Raw genomic sequence first — 22,387 nt, 5'->3', positions numbered from 1 at the left:
TAAGCACTTTATATGGATTATCAACTATCTATCCCCAAGGTATAGACGAAGATTAAGAAGCAGAGAGCGCTTAACGAATTTCCCCCAAATAACAGAAAACGATGGGGCTGGAATTTGTACTGAAGTGGTCTATTAGAAAGTAGAAGAGCCAGGTCAGCTACTAAAAAGACGGTGGTTTGGGAAGAGAAATAGCCACAAAACGTTGACAGCCCTTTGTCATCCTGCCTGTAAAGTCCAGTCCTGGAGACACAATTCTTCCTTGAATTAAGACCTTGTAGGCCCTAAGTATGGAAGAGTTGCCCCCCGCCCCCGCCCCAACCATGCCATATGCAGTTCAAAGTAAAACAACTAAAAATATGAAATAAATTTAAGAAATCCCAAGAAAGTTCTAATTTTTCCCATGATGATGATTTTTTGGAAACATCTAATATCATAGTTTTTCAAAAATATTTTCCCAGTATTTATTACGTCTGTTGGGTATGCAGTACTGGTAAGTGAGTACTTTCATCCTCTTGCAAATGTGTTTAATTTGTATCAGTTATGTTGACCTTGACTTTGGAATGAAGGGTTTATGAGCTTGGATTGGAGAACTTAACCTCACTCTCTTAACTTTGGTTAGACACCCTCATTTGGATCCTTCATGTTCCTTTTGATCTAGGTGAGGCATTACCAGACTTTTTCTGTAAAGGGCCAGAGAGTAAATACATTAGGCTTTATGGGCCACTGGGTCTCTGTCACAGATGCTCAAGTCTGTCACTGTAGTTCAAAAGCAGCCGTAGCCAATATATAAACAAAGTGGCGTGGCTGTTTTCCAATAATATTCTATTCACAAAAATAAGCAATCGTCCAGATTTGGCCTGTGGACCATAGTTTGTCAACCTCTGATCAAGAACCCAGCTATGACGCAACATTATGCAAAATTACACGATAAAAGCACTAGGGCTTATAGGGAAAAAATAGGGTTAGGGGAACAACAGTCCAGAATTCTATTCATGACACATTAAAAAAAAAAAAAAGATGAAACCTAATAAAATCAATGTTACAATGTACACATATTAACCAGTTAAGAAGTACACAATACTGCAATAAATACAGCACTTTACCTTGAAAAAGACCTGAAGTTTGCCTGTAGAAATGTGCTTTGGAATCACTGTACTTTGTGAGTTATTGTGAAGTGGTGGAAAGAGGGATATGTGAAATCATTCAGAAACATGTAGCACTACAAAACATTATCACTCATCGTGGTTTCACCCATACATAAAGGACAGATTTGCTGGATACGATTTTCCCTGTGAACAATCAGAGAAACTAACTCTACCATGTCAGATATCTATTGCATTCATGGGGCATGAAGCATAGTAATATGTTGTAATTTCCAGTTAACTAGATATAAATTGTAGATACAAAATATTAGCCCTAGTACTTTCTTCTATTTATATTATATCAAACACTTCACTACATAATATGGTTGGATAAAATCATGTCCTGGTTGGTTTAATTTTATTTAATCATCTAAAATTTCATACACGCTATATGTATATGTATTCATTTTCAAAAGATTTAAAAACTGATAAATACACTTACTAGTGACATTTTAATAAATAATATCTAATCATTTTGTCACTGATAACTTAAGAAATACTTCTGAACTTGCAGTTACACAAAATTGTATGATTATTAACAATAATTATCACTGCACTGGTGAAAATTCAAAGTACTGGGGACGGGACTTCCCTGGTGGTACAGTGGATAAGGCTCCACGCTCCAATGCAGGGGGCTGGGGTTCGATCCCTGGTTGGGGAACTAGATCCCACATGCATGCCGCAACTAGGAGTTCGCATGCCACAACTAAGGAGCCCTGGAGCCGCAACTAAGGAGCCTCCCTGCTGCAACTAAGACCTGGTGCAACCAAATAAACAAATATTTAAAAAAAAGTACTGGGGATATGTATGACTGATTCACTTTGTTATAAAGCAGAAACTAACACACCATTGTAAAGCAATTATACCCCAATAAAGATGTTTTTAAAAAAAAAAAAAAAGTACTGGGGAGTAGATTCCATATAGTCAAAGGCTTAACAGAAAAAAAGAAAAGAAAAGAAATGCATAGTATTAGATGTGGGTAGGAGTGGCTCCTAACACAGGTGACCTGAGGCAGCTGGTAGATGTGTGAAGTATGTATCTGTGTGTGTATGAAGTATGTGAGTTCTGATATTCCTGTGTGGCTTGGTCCAGTTCAGTTCTCTTTTCTGTATCACCTAGTGCTTCTTGTGGATGAAATCACACATGAGCAGACACAAAATTCTGTTATTCTCAAACTGTTCCTTAATGTGTTAATAACACTGGAACCAATTCAAGGTTTCAAAATAAGTGTTAGAGCAGAACTGATGCCTCACAGATGTCTCAATGTCAACACATCACACCGTAGTATGTCCAGCTATTTTTCTTTGCAAGTCTTGTTTTCTCCATAGAGTCTATTGGTGCCAACAGCTACCCAACTGCCTCAACAGAAACCCTGACAGGGTCTTCCTACCTCCCTCTCACCCCCTACATCCAATTAGTCGTCAACTACTGTGTCTAGAATCCATCCTCTCTTCTCCGTTTTGGGAACTGCACAAGTTCAAACACCGTCTCTTGCCAAGACTCTCACAAGAGTCTCCCACCGGGTTTTCCTGTCTCTATTCCCATCTCCCTACACCTGATCTTCTGTACAAGCATCCTAGAGATCTTCCTTAGAGCAAGGCTTTCTAAGAGTAAAGGCACTGTCCCCACTGTCTGTATGAGCTTGAGTGACTTACTTTATATTTCTACCACACGGTTTCCTCATCCGGAAAATGGCAATAATAATAAATCTTGCATCATAGGATTGCTGTGAGAATAAAATGTAGGAAGTGTTTAGCAAAGTGTCCAGTATATCCCAGGTGCTCAGTGAATGGTGGCTGTGATCAATATCATCATTATAGTTGTCAACAGCATCATCTTCATCATCATCGCTGCCATCATCAGGATATCATCATTCCTGGAGAGTTTCCCCACGCTAAAATACTGGACTTTTGCTCTTTACGTCATTCACTTTAATTCAGTGCAATATAACACTTACTGAGTGTCTACTGCATCCGAAGCAGTATCAAGGGAGATACTCAGTGGAATGGTACCTCCAAAGCTGAAAAAAATATCATATTAATAAATCACTTTAAAGTGATTGTCATGATGGCTATGAATAGGAAAGTTCTAATGGAGGATTTGGGAGGCCTTTGGAGAGATCAGATCTGACTTGTCCTGAAGGATGAGAGTAGACTTGAGAGGTAGTTATGATGAGTAAACTCTATTTTAGAGCCATCATGAGGCTTGGATGTGGCTGGAAGAGGAGAGCTTTGTCTGTTGTGGTTGAAGTGTGTGTGGGATATGGGATGGCAGGAGCTGGGATAAGACATGGATTACTGATGGAATGGTACAGGGTAAGGGGTCAGTGGGTCCTGTACACTCTACTTCCAAATGAAATTCGAATTCACCCGTTTGTCCTCATGTCCACCAACTGGCCCAGGATCCATCGCTCACGTGGAATGCTGCAAAGGCCTCCTGTGGGTCCTCCTTGCTTCTGCGTTCACCCTTAGGCCCTGGCTCGCGTGCTTTTCCATACGTTGGTCAAGGTAGAAATCATGCTATCTCCTCCCTCTGCTGTTTCCCGTTCGTCTTATAAAACCCTAAACCCCTATCTCCGGCGTGCACAACTTCCCCCATCTTGCCCTCACCGTAACACACCTGCATTAACCGCACCTCCCTTCTCAGGCCTATGACCTTCTTATGTCCCTCAAACAGGGGAAGGCCGTTACCTCCTCCGGGCTTTCCCCTTGCTGTTCCTCTGGCCAAAGTTCTTCCCTCATTCTCTGAGTGGTTACCTCCCTTTCCTCATTCAAGACTCAACACAAATGTCTCTTTCAGAGAATCCGTTCCCAACAAACCTATAGAAAAGACACCACCCTACCCACAATCTCTAACGTCGCCTTGGCTTCTTACCTATTCATATATCCATCACCTGTCTATGCCACCAGGACACATACACCCTCCTGTCCGGTTCACTGCTGTATCTGCAGTGCACAAAATAATGCCTGTGCAGAGTGCAGTCAGCCATCCAAATCCACCAGTTCTGCATCTGTGCATTCAACCAACCGCAGAGCAAAGATATTCAGAAAAAAATTCCACAGAGTTCCAAAAAGCAAAACTTGAATTTGCCACGTACAGACAACAGTTTACATAGGTTGGCATTGTATTATTAGGTATTATAAGCGGTCTAAAGATGATTTAAAGTATATGGGGAGACATGCCTAGGTTAAATAAGGGACTTGAGTATCCCAGAATTTTGGACTCTGTGAAGATTCTTTACCCAATCCACCGGGAATACTGAGGGGAGACTGTAAGTGCTGAGAAGTCCCGATGCAATGATTGCATGACTGTAGATCAAGACGGCTACCCAGACGGACAGGAGAGGCCCTAAGTGACAGACTGAGAAGTCCAGGCTTTGCTCTGTGCTACTGGGTGCTTTCTGAGTGGATGTGTTTTATCCTCTTCTTCTTGACCTACCTAAATCCCACCTACCTAAATTTCAAGGCTCTGCCTGGGCTCCACCTTATAATGGTGATTAACCTTGGTCACATCAGCTGATAGGCTCTATCTTTTTTCTCCTCTGCACCCTGCAGTCATTTTTCTTATTTATGTCTTTTTGGCACACCTATACGCTGCAGAGAATTGCTGAGTACTTGCCAATCTGTTTATATTTATCACCTCAAATAGATTTCTAGCTCCTTGAAGAACTCTAGGTATGATCTATGTCTTGTGGCTCTTAGCATGTAAGTCTGAGGTGCCCCGTAAGTTTTCCCAACCAGCTGCGGCCAGGACCATCCTGTGATAAAGAGTCTCCAGGGAGTAATGGTGTTGGATTGAACTAGTGGTCTACCCGCCCCCATCCCAGTGAGCAACCCAGCCTGGGAGCTGCCGAGCCGTCTCTTGTAAGTCCTGCTCGCTGGTGGTTTACACCATCATGAAGCAAAGGTAACCCAACCTGGAGGAGCGGGGCCACCAGAAATGGCAGCTTCACGTTTCACTCAGTGAAATCACTCCTAGCCTGACTCAACCCCCAAGCATTTCTGAAATGTGTTTGGCATCAGCAACTGCAATTCCAGTCTCTGGGATGTGCTTGCCACACGGACGTGGCGTGCAAACAGCACGTGGGAGACACCAACTCAGACATCCCGAGAGCCTGGGTTATGCTCTGTCTGGGTGACATAGGTGTCAGTGCAGGGTCAGGCAGGGTGAGGCAACCGTGTCTCCATTTGCCACACCAGGAAGGGACAGACCCAGTGCGGTGTTGCCTTAACGAGGATGGTGAGGTGATGGCCCAGAGGCACTGTCCTAGCCCAGAACTTGCTCAAACTGTTTTCTGATACAACAGAAGCTACGTGGCTGAGAGCTGGCAGAATTCACTAACCCCTAGCTCTTACCCTGGGTGCCCGCGCTTTAACTATTAGGAACCAGGCACTGAAATAGGATAGGAAAGAGAGATCACGGGCCACGGTTCTCCCTCACCCTGGAGAGAGAATGCAGCCATCATCCCGTGACGCGGCAGGGGCTTGGTAGATAAACGCCGCCCAGCATTCCTGCCCCGCGCAGAGACGGTTCTGAGGTGCCTGTAAAGGCTCCAGAGTGCCCGAAGGGCTGAGTCCCAGGCGCCCGCCCCGGGACCCTGGTAGATGATGATGAAGCCTCCGCGGGGGGCTGTCTTCTCCCTGCCCCTCCCCCGCCCCGCACCGCGCTAACTTTGCTGCGTGGTGTCACCTCTCAAGTAAACCACTGGCGCTCCATCTCTGTCTCACTCCTTGGAGGGAATCGCCAAAATAGCCAGAGTAGACTTGAAGGAGAGAATCGGACCATGGAAACTTTTTAAAAAGGCAGAGGGGAGGTTTCAGACATTCCCTGAAAACTTAAAAGGAGGCAGGTTGTCTGCCCGGTGCGCGCCCTGCGCAGGACTGGAATCTGGAACCGCGCCGTCTGCCTGCCCGCAGCCCTCGCGCCTGCACGGAGGCTGCTTCAGCCCTGCTCAGACTGAATGTTCGCGAAGCAACTCCGAAGCGCGCGGGCAGCAGCCAACCCTCACCCCTCAGAGACACAACTTTCAGGCACGTCTGACCCAGTTTCCCAAAGCCCCCCGCCCCCAGGTCGGCGTCTCCTGCGCCCACAGCGGTAACCTGGCCACAGTGCACACCTGGGAGCCGCCTCTCTTCCTTCTGCAGCTTCCTGACCCCCTACCAGTGCCTCTTGAGACCCCGCTCCCAGACAAACGGTCCACAGCCAAATTATAGCCACAGCGTCTGCTTCCGTGGGAGGCCAACCCAAGACAACCTATATATTTCATTCGGTGCTCATAATAAACAACTGAGTCCAGTGACATAGTGATGATATCATTCTCACATCACCATAAAGATCTGGGTATTGATATTATCCCCGTTAGAGATGAGGAAAGCAAGACAGAAAACGTTAACTATCTTACCCAAGTTTACGCACCTGGTTAGCAGAGGGACCAGGGTTCTAGGCCAGACAGCCTGGCACAAGAATCGATGCTATTTTTTGTATGAATCAAGGTTCAGACAAGTTAGTTAACTTGCCAAAGGTCACACAGATGGTAAGTGACAAGGCAGAGATCAGAACCCAAGTCTGTCTGCAGCCATTGCACTTTGCCAGCTATAATTAACAAAATTCTCCTGGAGGTCTCTGAATGCATTCAGCCTGGTTCTCTGGAGAAACAAGGTTGGACATGTCGTCTGGAACCCCATCCAGTGGTACGTAGCTTCACTTCACCCCACAATCCTGTGCTGAGAAGGAAACAAACCCTGTGGGGTAGGATAGGAGGAACCCCCAAGCCACCCTGTAGCCTGACCCTGCCCATGCTCCCACCTGGATGTTTTCCAAAATGTGAAATTCTTTAACAAGGATAAAAGGTAGTATTTTTCCTTAAATGTTTCTGATCTGATCGTTGATTCTACCAGAATAACTGCTGTTTGATGAATTTATTTTTCTTCAGAAGAAAGGGGAGAAAGAGAAAGGCTTGGGCTTTAAGAAATATCAAAGCTTTCTTTGAAAAACATCAAATGTTTTCAGAATTCTTCTCTGCATCTCCCCTAAATCACTAACCACATCTGTAAGAAGAAAACACTCAAGAGCGATAGCACACTGCTGTGGGATGCCGTGACACTTCTCAGCTGTGTGAATTTAGGAAAATCACTTCACCACTCTGAGCCTGACTTTTCACAAAGTGAGGCTCCTAGTAGTGAAACTGAACAGGACTCTCTGGGGGCCTTCCTGGGACAGACCCCCATGCCCTCTGCCTGCCTCTTGTTTGTAGAAAAGCTGTGGTCTCCCAGGTCTCCCCTGACTCACAAAAGGCTGGCTCAAAATTAATGATTGAAAGGATGTGAACGTGTAGTAACCAAAAATAATAAGAAATAGCAGTTGGACCAGGAGAACGGGTAACAACTGAAACATAGTTCAGCCATGTAGCAGTCACAGAATCTTTAGTTCCTCCCTGAAGGACACGGATAGCAATGTCTGATGCACATTCCTGAGTTGTTTCACAGATACGAAAACCGCCACCAAACGGAAGAAGTTAACTGCATAATGACCATGGGCATGTAGCCCCCAGACCTACTAGAGCCTGTGGATTGATGGTGTTGACCCCTGTGGCACCACCCTGTTACCTCACCAGCAACCAATCAGAGAACTGTGCACGAGCTGATCTCACCCCCTTCCTCACCTGGCCTTTAAAAACCCTTCCCTGAAAACCATCATGGAGTTCGGGTCTTTTGAACATGAGCCGTCTGTACTCGTGGCTTAGCTCCTGCAACAAACGCCGCACTTTCCTTCACCTCAACCCCGTGTCAGTAGGCTGGCTGGCTTTACCTCGCGAGGGAGCAGACCCAAATTCGGTTATGCTACAATAGTGCTGGCTATGTCAAGCTAAGGTGAGGGTCAGAATGTGGCAATGCATAGGGAAGATTTTGCAAATATTAAGATGCTGTAACAGGACTTCCCTGGGGGCGCAGTGGTTAAGAATCCGCCTGCCAATGCAGGGGACACGGGTTCGAGTCCTGGTCCAGAAAGATCCCCCATGCCGCGGGGCAGCTAGGCCCACGTGCCACAACTACTGAGCCTGTGTTCTAGAGCCCACGAGCCACAACTACTGAGCTCACATGCCACAACTACTGAAGCCTGTGCGCCTAGAGCCCGTGCTCTGCAACAAGAGAAGCCACAGCAATGAGAAGCCTGTGCCCCGCAATGAAGAGTAGCCCCCGCTCGCCACAACTAGAGAAAGCCCGCGTGCAGCAACAGAGACTCACGCAGCCAAAAATAAAATAAATTTAATAAGTAAATTTTTTAAAAAATTTTAAAAAAAGATGCTGTAATATAATAGGGAATTACAACATTGCAAAGCAAGGTGTGTGTACCTTTTTGTCATTTTACCAATATTAATGCAACAAATATTTATGGAGTACATACGAGGTGCCGGACAAGGTTCTAGGCTCTGAGGACATGAGGTAAATAAAACAATTTCTCGACACACATCCTAGTTTAGAGAAAATAAGTAAATATTTAGGTTGTTAGGGGTGCTAAGTCCCGCGGGGAAAAGAAGAGATGGTAAGAGAAATATTGGGGGAACAGCTGCAGTTTTAGATACAGTGGCTAGGAAAGACCTCACTGAGAAGGTGACATTTGGGTAAAGACTTGAGGAGGTGAGAGTGCAGACCATGAAGGAATAACTCAAAGTGGTCGGGCAGTCTGGGCTTCCAAGAAACACACATGGCTAAGCGCTGCCCTGGTGACCAGCCCAAGTGCACCTTGGGAACAAGGAGAGTCCCCCAGTCCAGCGAAAAGAAAAATGACCTCAGCTGACCCCGATTCTGAGTATGCTGTTGTCATTTATTGGGTCCAGGACACGCTCCCCGAAATATTATAGCCTCAGCATATTAATATCTTCAGCTGAAGGACTTTTTTAAATGGCAGAAGCCAAAATATCTCTCTGACCCCCATCCCTTGCCCTTCTTCCCAGAAAGCAGGAGATAAATCTCCCCTGTGAAAGGTGCGCCCTATACCAGGCGGAAGGGAGATGGTCTCATCACCTGAGACAGGGAATCGGGGCAGAAATCCATGCAAGGAAACCATGTTAAACTCACCCTTATCCTCCCCGTGACCTCTTCACTTACTACCTACGGCCCAAACCCTCTCCCAATTCTTCACGAATTTATTGTTTCTTTGTCTAAAAGGCAGGAAATTTCCTGCTCTGGGGACTCCTTTGGGTCCTCATTCTCTTGTGAAGGCGCCCGTGTACGTGTAAACATTCAAGGAAATGTGTATGCTTTTCTCCTAATCCGTCTCTGTGAGTTTAATTTTCAGAGCCAGCCAGGGACCCTAAGAGAGCAGAGGAGAGCTGTTCCCTCCCTTATGAAAGTGACTTGCGATCTAACAGTTTCTCTGGTGTGGAACCCCAGTTTGAGAAACCTGAGAAAATAACTGAAAAGGCTTGCATGAAACTGGCAAGCTGAGAGACCCAATTCTGCAAAACCTGCTACCACTGCAGACTCTTGAGCTCCTAGTAGGGCTGTGATCACCGTGTAGAGGGTGTGTGTGGGGCTGGAGTCCTCCCAGTACTGACTGCGCAGGGAAGCCATGCTTGCCAGCAAGCTCCTTCTGACCACAAGACGCGGCCAGTGTCCCCAGTGCTGTGGAGCCGTGCCCAGCTCTGCAGCCCCCGCTGCATCACAGAGCCATGAGGAGGGCAGCGCGTCCCCAAGAGCACAGGAGCATCAGGATGTCAGTACCGACCCCAAATGACGGAGCAGCCTGAGACCGCATCTGGAGCCCCCGAGGGTCACTTCGAGGCAGAGCGTTTGTCTGCACGACCTCTGCTGGACTGCATTTCGAACGTGGAGACCAAGAAGCAGAGCCTTGAGCAGAAGTCCCAGGTGATGCCTTTGGCCCGGGTTCTACTGAACGAGTGTTGGGCACACGTTGCTATGCTTGGCTTTCTGGTGAAGCAAGAATAAGAGGCTGAAGGTGTCTCAGATGCTCTGGGCTGTGTCCTTGCATCTCAGAGATGAGATAAGAGACTCAGAGGCTGAGAGCAGGACGAGACTTCTCAGCCCACACATGTCTAGCCAGGCACCTCCAGCTAGAGGGCTTCAGGGTTTCTCTCTGTCCAATGGGAAACCATTTGCTCATCCCTAGTAAAAATTTTCTTGAGGATAAACCATCTGTGTTGTAAATGATCATTATGTTACTTAAAACAGGGTTTTTTTTTTTTTTTTGATAATCAGTCAGGAGCAGACATGAAATAACACAAGAGAGGTGTAAGAAAGTGAGAGACATTCGTTACACTCACAGGTCCGAGAGAGGGGGCACAGCATACCATGCAGGGGCCATGTGGGAGGAGGGACTGGTCTGGGAGAGATAGCAGTGAGCAGCTTGAAACAAAATCTTAGTTTCTTGATCAGGGGTCAAATCCTGGTCACAGCAGTGAGTACAAAATCCTAACCACCAGACCACGATGGCCAGGGGCTAGAGTCTGGGCCCCAGTTCTTGTCAGCCCTGAAGAAAGAATTTGGCAAGGAGACGGAAGGTAGAGAGGAAAGTAAGGTGTTTATTAGAAAAGCAGAATACAGTTAAGTCCCCAACATACGAACCTTCAAGTTGCAAACTTTCAAAGAAGTGAATGTGTGTTTGCATGTCCAATCACTTAAGTTAGTTCGTGTGTCTGGTGTACACTGTCACGTGCATGCATCCTCTACAAGTGGTTGTGCTTTTGTGTACTTTACTGTACAGTAGTGTTCAGAGTACAGTAGTACAGTATCTTTGTTTCAAGCCCAGGATGTCTGGAAGCAAGTGTGGAAGCAGCGGTGATGGAGCTGTTACTACTGTACTTTTCAAGGTACTGTACTGCAAGATTAAAAAAAAATTTTGTGTTTTTTTATGTATTATTTCTGTGAAAAGTATTACAAACCTATTACACTACAGTAGTACTATATAACCAGTTGTGTTAGTTGGGTACCTAGGCTAACTTTTTTGGACTTACAAACAAATTGGACTTATAAACGTGCTCTCAGAACGGAACTCGTTTGTATGTAGGGGATGTACTGTACATGCAGACAGATACACGGGTGAGCTCAGAAAGAGTCGTGCCTTTGGGAAGGTTAAGTCATTTATAAGGGGCAGTCTTCTGAGTCTTTGTTTTCCTCTGGCCAATCATCTTGCTTTATTCGTTGACTCAGGGCTCCCCTATGTGCGTGCACATCCTCTAGCCAAGATGGATTTCAGCACAAGGGCCTTTGGGAAGTTAGCAAAAGTTATTATGGTCTGGCATCCCTCCCTTTTTGGCCCCTGAGGAGTCTTTCTGTGCATGTGCAGTCGAGATCTATCTGGCCCTAAGGATGGGAAACATGTGACCTCTCCATCTTTTACTCAAGCAGCGTTTAGCCCCTCTCTGTTCCTGCCATGACTGTTATCTTAAAGTGTCCACAGGAGACAAAGTCCAGCTGTTTATCCTGTTTCTGTTGTTATTTCCATCTCAAAGTATAAACAGGCGGCTGGTTGTAAATGTCTGACCTGGAGCCCATCTATCCCCTGCCTCAGGACCAGGGAGCAGACTCAATCAAACAGGGGGGAAGCCGAGAGAGTGAGGACCTGGGGGCAAATGCCTTTCCAGGGGCTCAGGGTGGATCCCAGGGGATCTCACTGCTGCATTTGACTGTCACTAGGTCACAGCAGGGAAGGGCAAGAAAGGGAACTCCTGGCAGGGACCAGCCTTCTTACCCCTGTGCACCTGGTCACCTGGGAGAGGTTCTCACAGCCTGCTTGTGGGAGTGATGAAGTTCCAGGAAAATAGGAAGTTTTAAGAATTTACAACACAACGTCGTGAAGGAGAAAAGAGACTGCTCACGTCTGCCTGAGCAGGACATTCCGTCAGGATACAGGCCATCATGCAACAACTTTCCAGGTCCTGCTGGCAAGCTAAAAATCTCTCTGTGGGGATTTATGTTAATACATAAGTGAATCAGGCCAGGGGGCCCCTTCTGCGTCACCAGACATCCACCATTTTTACCTGCTTCCCATCCATCTTATCTGTACTGCCCATTGGATTCTTACTAGTCAATCTGTCTTCTCCAATGGTTTCCATTAGAAACTATTTGCACACCAAATGTAGATTAAGGAGGTGTTTTGGGTTTTTTTTTTTTTTAACATCTTTATTGGAGTATAACTGCTTTATAATGGTGTTAGTTTCTGCTGTATAACAAAGTGAATCAGCTATACATATACATATATCCTCATATCTCCTCCCTCTTGCATCTCCCTCCCACCCTCCCTATCCCACCCCTCTAGGTGGTCACACAGCACCGAGCTGATCTCCCTGTGCTATGCAGCTGCTTCCCACTAGATATCTATTTTACGTTTGGTAGTGTATATATGTCCATGCCTCTCTCTCACTTTGTCCCAGCTTACCCTTCCCCCTCCCCGTGTCCTCAAGTCCATTCTCTATGTCTGCATCTTTATTCCTGTCCTGCCCCTAGGTTTTTCAGAACTTTTTTTTTTTGGACTCCATATATATGTATTAGTATATTGTATTCGTCTTTCTCTTTCTGACTTACTTCACTCTGTATGACAGACTCTAGGTCCATCCAACTCACTACAAACAACTCAATTTCATTTCTTTTTATGGCTGAGTAATATTCCATTGTATATATGTGCCACATCTTCTTTATGCACTCATCTGTCGATGGACATTTTAGGCTGATTCCATGTCCTGGCTATTGTAAATAGAGCTGCAATGAATATTGTGGTATATGACTCTTTTTGAATTATGGTTTTCTCAGGGTCTATGCCCAGTAGTGGGATTGCTGGGTCGTATGGTAGTTCTATTTTCAGTTTTTTAAGGAACCAAGGAGGTGTTCTTAAAAATATTTAGATTAATATCTGGTACTTCTTTAAGTTAATTATGAATTAATGAGCACTAACACTGGGCAATCCCAGCATTAAGTGTGCCACATACTTTTTTCCCCATTTAGTCATATCTTTATGAGGTCAGAATTATGAGATAAAGTTGGTATTTTAAATGAGAAACCTGGGGCTCAGAGAGGTAAAGAGCCCACAGAGGTCACACAGCCAGACAGGGGTGATTCCAGCCCCAGTCTGTTTGATATCAAGTCCCTGATCTCACTGCAAAGCTGTACTAGTTAACTATTTCTGCATAAAAATTATCCCCAAACTTAGCAGTTTAAGATAACAAAGATTAATGATGTCAGCTTCTGAGGGTTAGGAGTCAGGGAGCAGTCAGATGGGTGGTTCTGGTGGAAGGTCTCTCTAGAAGTTGTGGTCAAGATGTTTCCTAGGGCTGCAGTTGTCCCATTGCTTCACTGGATTAGAAGATCCAAACTCACGCACGTGGGTGCCGGCAGAAAGCGCCAGTTCCCCACAGTGTGGCTCTGTCCGAAGGGTGGCTGACAAGCTGACAGCTGGCTTCCTCAGAGTGAACCGTCTGAGAGAGCCGTTGACTGAGATGAAAGCTCTAGGGCGTGTCTAATCGCATCTCAGAAGAGACATTCACTCTTTTCATAAGATGCTATTGGTCCCAGTGGCCAGACCTGGTAGAATATGAGGGCACTGGGCAAGCTGTGACTCCCGGGTGGGGGGCAGGCTCCTGGGCTGCCTTGGATGTTGGACTTCCTTACCTACCAGAGATTGATGTCATCACATGAAAGGGACCCACAGTCCCCGTGGCTCCAGGTGTCTGTACAGCTGCATATCAACATGGAGAAGGTGGCGGATGGTTTTCCTAGGCATCTTCTCCTTAATAAGAGACTTGGAGACCGGAAGAGGAAAGCTATCTAAAATTCATTCTTTTCACAACTTGCACGGTGCCTCAGATAGCGTGAGCTCGGTGTGCTCTGTTGAGGGTAGCTAACCCTTCTCAGGACACACACACGCACCCATTTCTTTTTTTTTATTTTACTGAGATCCTTTATGAGTTACAATTTATGTATCATAAAACTCACTCGCTTTACGTGTATAATTCAATGGTTTTTACAAATCATTACACGTACAGAGTTTTGTAACCAGCACTACAATCCAGTTTTAGAAACCTTCCGTGCCTGCCCCAACTCCAAAAGCATCTTTATGCCCATTTGTGGTCAATGCTGTTCCTACACTCAGCCCAGGGTAACCCTGATCTGCTTTCTGTTGCTATAGATGTGCCTTTTCCTAACATTCAAATAGATGACACTACTATATATAAAAACACTACGATATACAAAATAGATAACTAATAAGAACCTACTGTATAGCACAGGGAACTCTACTCAATACCCTGTAATGGCCTATATGGGAAAAGAATCTAAAAAAAAAAAAAATACAGTGGATCTATGTATATGTATAACTGATTCACTTTGTTGTACACCTGAAACTAACACAACATTGTAAATCAACTATACTTAAATAACATTTTTTTAAATAAAATAAAATTACCAACGTTAAACTTTAAGAAAGTTTAAAAACTTTTTTAAAGTTTTTAAAACTTTAAAAAAAAGGAGAAAACACATGGAGTCATATAGTACGTAGTCTTTTCCATCTGACTCCTTTCACTCAGCATGATGTTTTTGACCCTCAAATACTTTGAATCCCTTTCCAGCAATATTACTTTATTTTTTATTTTTAATTTTATTGGGGTATAGTTGATTTACAATGTGGTGTTAATTTCTGGTGTACGGCAAAGTGATTCAGTTATACATATACATATATTCATTCTTTTTCAGATTTTTTTCTCATATAGGTTATCACAGAATATTGAGTAGAGTTCCCTGTGCTACACAGTAGGTCTTTGCTGCTTATTTTATATATAGTAGTTGTGTGTATGTTCATCCCAAGCTCCTAATTTATCCCTTCCCCCCACGTTTCCCCTTTGGTAACCATAAGTTTGTTTTTGATATCTTGTGTTTCTGTTTGGTAAATAAGATCGTTTGTGTCACACACTCATTTTTGACAAGAGACAGAAAGAGAGAGAGAGCTTACTTTTCCAGACTCCCTGGACACAGACTCACTATCAGATTTAGTACAGTTTTTCTCATAACATGGAGGACATAATCCAGCTCAGGAACTAAGAAAACCCAATGGTGAAAGAAACGGAGAAATGAACCATAAATGTTCGAATGATTCCACAGACCAACAAATGATAAACTCCCGCTGTTCCTCACATAGCTCTGTAACCACTACAGCACTTGTCCTTTTAAAAATAGCTACTGGAGCTGAGAGTATTTCTAGGATAGAAGAATGTCATCTTCATTTTTAAACATGAATAAGCTACACAAATGGAGCCTGAGGGGGCTAAAGCATTAGACAAGCGAACCTCAGAGCCCAGGAAGGAGCAGGGGCCGATTGCATCAGGGGGTTCCAGAAAATGCTTTATTCTTTCACTCCTTCCACCAGCTTTTAGGTAGCATTTATTATGAGACAGCTGCTAAGCATTGAGGGGCATATTAAGACTATTAAAGCACAAGCCCTACTTTCTAGAAGTGGAATATTATCTATTGATTCCCATAGATGTAATAGACAGACATCGCCCCAAACACTTATTCGTTCATTCACCAAATACCTCTGTATCAGGCACTATGATAGACACTGGTGTGGTAAAGAGAAATCAAATACGTTGTCTCTCTTGAGGCAGATCCAGAATGATAAAAGAAGGAGAAAAGGGGGTAGCTAATTCAGTTTAAGGGGAAGTGAGCCTCAAAGAGAGAGTTTAAGTCAATCTTTAGATGCATATCTATATAACTGACTTTCCATCTATCTGTCCATTAAAGGGGTGTTGCTTACTGGTTACAATCACAGGCTCTGGTGTGAATCCCAGCTCTGCCACTTATTAACTGTGTAACCTTAGGTAAGTGAGCCTCTTGCTGCCTCATTTCCTCATCTGTAAAATGGGGAGAATAATAGAAATTACTCACTCTGATCATTAAGGGAACTAAATGGCGGAATGAATTAAAGGGCTCGAAAGAATACCTAGCATAAGTAAGCTCTACGTCAGGATTAGTTCTTTCTATCTACGGAGAGAGACAGTAAAATTTTGCACAGGAAAGTCTCCCAGTTATTTTCCTGGGTCTTGGGAATTAAAATTAGGGTCCTTAAAAGGGGAGGTCCAAGGTGTACGTGTTGAGAGGGTTTCAAGAGATGAGGTGAGGGATCTTTATTGCTATCCACTGGGAGAAACCAGATTTGCAAACTTTTGTCTGGAAGCAATGACAAGAGCCAGGCATCTCAGAGGTGAAGCTGTGGTGCGTAGAAATCCATCAATCTGTAGATGCTCTGGCTTAAGTGACTGTAACCTGGAGAAGCAGGGGTGACCTTTTTATCCATGGCAGCCTTCTCCCCGGCAGAAGACGGCAAATAAAATCTGCGCTGTCTTCACTGTCCTGTACTCGTCATTTTCCCCTTCCTCACTCTCTCCCTGTCGGTCCCCAGAGACTGCACCCCCTGGGGAAACTGAGGCTGTGATCAGCGTACACCAGTATCCCAGTAACTGCTCTACAAAGGATGGAGTGGAAAATTTTATTTGTAGCAAAGGAAATAAAACTAATTGTTATAGTATTTTTTAAAACAAATTTATTTATATTTTATTTATTTATTTTTGGCTGCGTTGGGACTTTGTTGCTGTGCGCGGGCTTTCTCTAGTTGCGGCGAGCGGGGTCTACTCTTCGTTGCGGTGCGCGGGCCTCTCATTGCAGTGGCTTCTCTTGTTGCGGAGCACAGGCTCTAGGCATGCGGGCTTCAGGAGTTGCAGCACACAGCCTCAGCAGTTGTGGCTTGTGGGCTCTAGAGCGCAGGCTCGGTAGTTGTGGCGCATGGGCTTAGTTGCTCCGCGGCATGTGGGATCTTCCCGGACCAGGGCTCGAACCCGTGATCCCTGCATTGGCAGGCGGATTCTTAACCACTGCACCACCAGGGAAGTCCCTAATTGTTATAGTATTTTGTCTTCATCTTGGTATCATGCTATATGTGTATCATTCCTTGTCATTTAGCTCCAAACCAGCTTCCTGAGCAATCTACGATTATTATCCCTACTTTGAGATGAATTTGGAGATATTCAGAGCAATTAATAACTTTCCCAATGTTGTTATTAGTAATTGGAGGAACTAGATTTTAGGCCTAGAGCTATATGACTCTAAAACAAGAGCTTGTAAGTACTGTGATATGTGGTATCAGAACTAAGGAGTTATGCAATTTCAGAGAAAGGATAGAGGGGGAAATGATGAGAACTTCCCCATAGAGAGGGTATTTGAGCTGAGTATTAAGGATGGGCAGGGTTTTACATACGGAAAAGATAAAGCCGGTCATTCTAGATCAAGAAATGCTAAAGGTTATGAGGGCATGAGAGTCATGAACCTCCCAGAGAAATGGGGAGGAGTCTGGTGTGGCTAAACCTTGGGGACAAAAAGATGGATTGAGTCAAGATCAAGAACGGTCATCCTCAACCTGATGGAAATGCAAGCCCATCTTTAGAGGGTGGCGGTGGGCAGGGAGAATAGGATAGGATATCATAGGATCACATCCTATGATACCTCTGAACTGGCAACATGCTACTCCATCAGTCTTTTTTTTTTTTTTTTTTTTTTGCTGTACGCGGGCCTCTCACTGCTGTGGCCTCTCCCGTTGCGGAGCACAGGCTCCGGACGCGCAGGCTCAGCGGCCATGGCTCATGGGCCCAGCCGCTCCACGGCATGTGGGATCCTCCCAGACCGGGGCACAAACCCGTGTCCCCTGCATCGGCAGGCGGACTCTCAACCACTGTGCCACCAGGGAAGCCCCCCATCAGTCTTTTGCCCACAGTTGATGCTGAGTTTCTGCATCCCTGTCTGAAAACAGTCTCACAGAACTGTAGACACTGCAAGCGGTCCAGCCATCTGGGTTTGAGGATGGGAGAAGCGCAGCAGAAGAGGAACCAGTGACGAGCTGAACCTCAGGCCTGAGCCTGGCCGATCATGAAGAAGAGAAGGTGCCCGGCTCTGCCCGGAAGGTATTCCTTTTAGCCTCTGTGTGCAACACTGATGGTGCCCCAGAGCGATGCCACCCTGGATGCAACCATTCCACAGAGCGCCAGTGCTTTACTGAATTTGTTAGGTAGTTAGTCAGACATGAGCAGGTCACACCCCATCTGGGAAGGGCTCGTTCATCCCTCCCCCACCTGGACACTGGTGACCAGAACATGCCCAGAGATCCTCCCTTTTCTGGTCGAGGACCACCGCTAGGTTTCCAGCCATATCAAGACCAAGCAAGATAAAGCCACCATCATAGGTTGGTGCAGGCACACCAGGACCTAAAAGGTGACTCAAAGTAACCCGGGGTTCATTATGCTGTATTTCTAATAAATTAGCATTGCGGGTTTTGCCCCCTATGGGCTTCACTTGGGTGCTTATGGGCAAGCACCTGCACACTAGGAGAAAAGTGATATAACCTCAAGTTGTCAATCAACTTGTCAGTCAAATGACGCAGGACAGGGGGAGGGACCACCACTCTAAAAAACCCAACCCGACCCCACAGCGAGGCTGCTTCTGGTTCCCAGACAGCCCACTCTCCTCCCTTCTCCAGAGTGTACTTTCACACTGCTTAATAAAACTGTTGCTACTTAAATCTGCTCTATGTCTCTCGGCTGAATTCTTTCTCTTTGAGAGGACAAGAACTGAGGAACCACCAACCTGCTGGTGACATTCATTGTGATATCAAGTATAGGATTTGTTTCTAATAATCCTATTCTTTTCCCACATCATCCTAGACCAGAAATCATCCCCCCCCCCCCTCCAAGCTGGCATGTCATTTTCGGATGTAATGTGAATCCAAACCAGCAAAACTCTTACCTCTTCACTAAGGGAGCAGATATGGTACCATAAAAATAACTAAATGAAGCATTGGTTTTGTGACCAAGCATTCACATTTGAGCCCCACCTCTTTGCATGAAACAGTTCTTTGATCTGGGACAAAGGGCTTACCTTCCCTGGGCCTCAGTTTTCTTAACTGTAAAATGGGCTAATATTTACGTGGCAGGGTGGGTGTGAGCAGAAAGGAGACTTATGCATGAAAACCCACTGCTAGCTTTTAGACTGTGCGAGAGATAACTACGTCATTTTGGAATCTCAGAGAAGTGTAATCAGCTTCTACCATCACGAGCCCTAACGTGTCCAGTTGGGATGCTCGCAGACACTGTTTGATGCCTTCTCTGTTAAGTTCCCCTCACAAATACAGGGCAGAAGAGAAGCGTTGCAGGCACTGCTGCCTCCTGCTTCGGGCAAGGTCTCTGATCTCCTTGCTGTCCCTCTGTGTCCTAGCAAATGTTAGAGCCCGTGGCATCCAGGTTCATTTACATTTAAAGGTGTCTCGAACCAACAGCACACATCCAAAACTTGCCCTCCCTTGCCACTGCCTCCCTGGCACTGTTATTTACTGTCTGCAGTTCTGTGGCCTGGAGAAAGTTATCTGAGCTCCTTAGGTCTCAGTTTTCTCATCTGTAAAATGGCCATATTAATAGTACTTCCTTTGTCGTACTCTTATTATGAAGAAAACTTAAAATATATTATACATAAGCAGAATGTCTGGCACATAATACACACTCAATAAACATTAACTACTGTGATCATAGTAGTTACTGCACTACATTGCCGTCATATCATTCCTTTACACAGGGTCTCAGGCCCACTAGGGGAAGGGGGCAGAGCAGACACAGGGGGCTGCCATAGAATAGATGAAGAATAAATAAATCCAGAAAGGCCAGTTCTCCTGGTGGACACGAGGAGCTGGGAGGGGTGGGGAGATGGCAGGAGAACGACTCGGAAAAGCAGAAAACTGAGCTGAGACCCAAAGAACACAGAAGTCATTGCTAGATGAGAAGTAGCCAGAGCCCTCACTCCAGGCAGGGGTGCGGTGCCCCAGGATGAGGTGGTTTTCAGGTTATGGCTGGAGGGGGGCATGGAGACATACAGATACTGGAGGCCTTGGGTGGCATGGTAAGTGATGGACTAGATTCCACGGGGCCAGTGTTTTCCAAATTTCTGTCAGTTTCATCTTCACAATTTTGGCCAGATCTGAGTCATGCAGTAACTCTTAGCTAATATTTTCTTTAAATTGATTTACCGTTTTTAAAAAACTTGAATAAACTTACTTTATAAAAAAAAAACTTTATTACTATGGTCAGTAATAACCAAAATAATTTGCAATCAATATAATGATGAAAGAAGTAAAGTGAGAACAAAATACTTTAGTAAACCCTTGCTAGACATTTTTGCCCACAAAGGCTCTGAGCCCACTGTCTCTTGGCTAAAAAGGGAAATCAGTAGGTTTTCGAAGAGTGTGAACGCCATCAAGCACATATGGCAAACTTTTCACTTAGGAGGATGGAGATGGATAGGGAAACGGAAAGGGAACGGGCTTGGTGATGCGGAATCTTGTGAGGTGACGCCGTCACCACGAGTCTCCAAAAGGATCCCCAGAGCTGTCAGCGGTAAGGGTCCCCCAATCAGGGGAACCCTTTAGGGGTGACAGGCAGATCTTTTAAGGATTTGGGGGAAGAAAAGTTACCCTTGGAGGACATCTTTCTGGCTATATGGTGAGCTGCAGATTGATGGGCCCTGGTGGCCAGGAGATCAGGTAGAAGAAAACTCAGCCCAAGTGTCGGGTGACACAGGTCTGACTGAAAAGTGCTGTGGAACCCTGGAGGAGAAACGCCACTGTTGGAATATTCAGGGAAGATGGATCGTGCTTGGTGACTGACTGCAAAGAAAGAATCTAAGATGCCTTACAAAGGTTCAACTTGGGCTTCCCTGGTGGCGCAGTGGTTGAGAGTCTGCCTGCCGATGCAGGGGACACGGGTTCGTGCCCCGGTCCGGGAAGATCCCACATGCCGCGGAGCAGCTGGGCCCGTGAGCCATGGCCGCTGAGCCTGCGCGTCCGGGGCCTGTGCTCCGCAACGGGAGTGGCCACAACAGTGAGAGGCCCGCGTACCGCAAAAAAAATAAAAATTACAGAGGTTCAACTTGGGTGAGAGCGAAAACGAGGGCACCACGGTGACAGAGAGAAATCACCAGGTGATGTTTCCACTTCTGTCTTCTGAGCATGTCTCTTCATCCTCTCCCGGCCTCCTCCGCTGATGTTCAGGTTGCTCTGACCTTCAGGATGCCCCCAGTAGGACCCGGGGAAGAGTTCACGGTCCAAACCCCTCACCCTGCTGGGTAGTATCCCACACCATCACTCTACAGCCCTCTCCCCACTTCACGATTATTGAACAGTTGAAAACTGGTCAAAGGGAAACAAACCCAGGAGGAAAAGGACCTTCCGAATTCACCCACAGAATCCCAGGAATTTATGTGGGGATTTTAGGAGCTCACCCTTTTTCTTCTTCCAGCTGATAGCTAAGGGGTGGGGACAGAGAGGTTAAGGGTATGCATTTGCATCTCAGATCATTTGTTAGTGCTACTGGAGGAACATTTTCCTTGGCCCCAGGCTGCCCTATTTCATTGCTGCTTCAGACACAAGTCTTTAACTGCTACAGAGGAATTCCTGCCCTTTCCCCAAGGGGCTGGTGTCTTCACAGCAATTTGCTATCCTAGACATGGCACTATACATCTTATTCTCTCTGATCCAAATAAAATAACAGCTGGCAGTCACATCAGAAAGCGGCTAGTGAACTAGCTCACACTATGGTGTAAATGACTGCAGATAAGTTTGTCTCACATGCAGCAACAAATTAATCCAAAGGAATGAATACATTATGCAGAGTTTCAGATCACGGGACCTTATTTTGAAGTGGAAAATACATCTTTTCCTTTCTGAGGCTACCCTAAATCAACAGAAACCAAGCCATTCAAGTTCTGTTGATTGGCTAAGAGGGGTCTATAAAAGACTCTCCCAAGAGTGTCACTGGAAAGTATATTTTCAAGACCAGCCATAGGGCAGACTAAGTTCTGAAATAAAACCTTCTCCTGTTTCTGAGAATGATCACATCTATTTCAAAATGACAACTCCTCATTTGGTGATGCTTTACATCAAAAGCACACTAAAGGTAGTTGCATACATGAATAAAAGCTCTCTGTGAAAGATGCAAATGTTTCCGTGTAACTTTGTCAGTGGTGAACGGGTGATGGAATCTGACATTTCATATGGAAGTTCAAACGTATTATCTGAATAGGAAAATGGAAAGGAACACAGGAGAAAGTGACAAATCTTCCAGGAATTAGAGAGGACTTAAGGAGTTCAACTAAGTATTTTGAGAAAATAGTGGTTTCTCTTTCCCTCGTATTAAATGTGTCAATTTCCTG

This window comes from Globicephala melas, chromosome 4 (assembly GCF_963455315.2).
Source record: "Globicephala melas chromosome 4, mGloMel1.2, whole genome shotgun sequence".
Classification (NCBI taxonomy): domain Eukaryota; kingdom Metazoa; phylum Chordata; class Mammalia; order Artiodactyla; family Delphinidae; genus Globicephala; species Globicephala melas.
Note: the sequence above shows the minus strand (reverse complement) of the source record.